The sequence below is a fragment of the Schistocerca serialis genome, unplaced genomic scaffold (assembly GCF_023864345.2).
Source record: "Schistocerca serialis cubense isolate TAMUIC-IGC-003099 unplaced genomic scaffold, iqSchSeri2.2 HiC_scaffold_295, whole genome shotgun sequence".
Taxonomy (NCBI): Eukaryota; Metazoa; Arthropoda; class Insecta; order Orthoptera; family Acrididae; genus Schistocerca; species Schistocerca serialis.
Window position 1 is genome coordinate 25001 of NW_026047863.1, and position 2500 is coordinate 27500.

General features: G+C 51.4%; 1 pseudogene; it reads right to left on the minus strand.

The window, feature by feature from the left end:
* The window catches only part of LOC126444693 (large subunit ribosomal RNA), a 6011-nt pseudogene that overhangs the window by 2072 nt on the left and 1439 nt on the right, over nt 1-2500 (minus strand).

The window sequence follows — 2500 nt, forward strand, 5'->3', positions numbered from 1 at the left end:
CATCTGATATTCTTGTTGTTAATTTATCTAATATTTTAACTTTTTCTTCATCCCATATTATTTCCTGTATGTTATTGGTATTTAGTCTATTTCTTTCCTCTTGAATTTCTCTAGTGAGAGTGGTGCACTCGAATACTAAATGTTCTGGGGTGCCCACCTGGACCCCACATTCACACTCTTCTGACTCCTTTCTCCCTATCCTGTGTAAATACACAGGGTAGGGTCCATGTCCTGTGAGGAAATGTATAAGACCTTTACTAGGCTGGAAATTTTTGTACTTTAGTCTTTCTTTTATATTTGGAAATATTCTGTAAACCCTTCTTGCTGTTTGAGAATTTTCCCATTGTTGTTGCCATATATTTGTTATTTCTTCTTTTATTTCCTTTTTACTTCCCAGGTGTTTCCCCATGATTTCCCTGATTTTGTCAAAATTTCCCCTTTTTAACCAATAGTTGGCTGCTTTTTGTCTTATTAATAGGTCTAATGGGCAGAGGCCCATTATAACTAGTAATCCATCTGTTGGTGTTGTGCCAAATGCCCCTATTGATCTTAGTAGTATGTTTCTTTGAATTCTCCTCACAGCCATGGAAGGCTTCAGAAGGCGCAACCTGTGGGCCCACAAACTTGATCCATATCCCATTATTGACACTAGCAGGCTGCCGTGGTATAGTTTGATGACATTTGGCGGTAAGTGAAATCTTTGCTGCCCGATCCTTATTAGTTTATGCATTATCGCTAGTGTCTTTCCTCCTGTTTGTTCAATATGGGTCCTAAAATTCCATCCTTGATCCAGGTAGACACCCAGATATTTACTTACATTTTTTCTTACTACAATTGCGTTGTCGATCCTGATTGACGGATCTCTTGCCATTTTCCCTTTCAGGAGCATATAGTTCGATTTTTGAGGCGCAATTGCCATTTTAGAATTCCTACACCAGGCACTCAGGATATCCATTATGTTTCTACTTCGCCCTTCGCGTAGTAGATAGGGACAGCGGGAATCTCGTTAATCCATTCATGCGCGTCACTAATTAGATGACGAGGCATTTGGCTACCTTAAGAGAGTCATAGTTACTCCCGCCGTTTACCCGCGCTTGCTTGAATTTCTTCACGTTGACATTCAGAGCACTGGGCAGAAATCACATTGCGTCAACACCCGCTAGGGCCATCGCAATGCTTTGTTTTAATTAGACAGTCGGATTCCCCCAGTCCGTGCCAGTTCTGAGTTGATCGTTGAATGGCGGCCGAAGAGAATCCGCGCACCCGCGCGCCCCCGGAGGAGCACGCTAAGGCGGACGCGGCCTCGCAGCAAGGAAGATCCGTGGGAGGCCAAGGCACGGGACCGAGCTCGGATCCTGCACGCAGGTTTAAGCACCGGGGCGCGAACGCCGCGCAGGCGCGCGCATCCTGCACCGCCGGCCAGCACGAGGCCGACCAACGGCGAGAGCAGACCACGCCCGCGCTAAACGCCCGCACTTACCGGCACCCCTACGGCACTCACCTCGCCCAGGCCCGGCACGTTAGCGCTGACCCACTTCCCGACCAAGCCCGACACGCCCCGATCCTCAGAGCCAATCCTTATCCCGAAGTTACGGATCCAATTTGCCGACTTCCCTTACCTACATTATTCTATCGACTAGAGGCTCTTCACCTTGGAGACCTGCTGCGGATATGGGTACGAACCGGCGCGACACCTCCACGTGGCCCTCTCCCGGATTTTCAAGGTCCGAGGGGAAGATCGGGACACCGCCGCAACTGCGGTGCTCTTCGCGTTCCAAACCCTATCTCCCTGCTAGAGGATTCCAGGGAACTCGAACGCTCATGCAGAAAAGAAAACTCTTCCCCGATCTCCCGACGGCGTCTCCGGGTCCTTTTGGGTTACCCCGACGAGCATCTCTAAAAGAGGGGCCCGACTTGTATCGGTTCCGCTGCCGGGTTCCGGAATAGGAACCGGATTCCCTTTCGCCCAACGGGGGCCAGCACAAAGTGCATCATGCTATGACGGCCCCCATCAACATCGGATTTCTCCTAGGGCTTAGGATCGACTGACTCGTGTGCAACGGCTGTTCACACGAAACCCTTCTCCGCGTCAGCCCTCCAGGGCCTCGCTGGAGTATTTGCTACTACCACCAAGATCTGCACCGACGGCGGCTCCAGGCAGGCTCACGCCCAGACCCTTCTGCGCCCACCGCCGCGACCCTCCTACTCGTCAGGGCTTCGCGGCCGGCCGCAAGGACCGGCCATGACTGCCAGACTGACGGCCGAGTATAGGCACGACGCTTCAGCGCCATCCATTTTCAGGGCTAGTTGCTTCGGCAGGTGAGTTGTTACACACTCCTTAGCGGATTCCGACTTCCATGGCCACCGTCCTGCTGTCTTAAGCAACCAACGCCTTTCATGGTTTCCCATGAGCGTCGATTCGGGCGCCTTAACTCGGCGTTTGGTTCATCCCACAGCGCCAGTTCTGCTTACCAAAAGTGGCCCACTTGGCACTCCGATC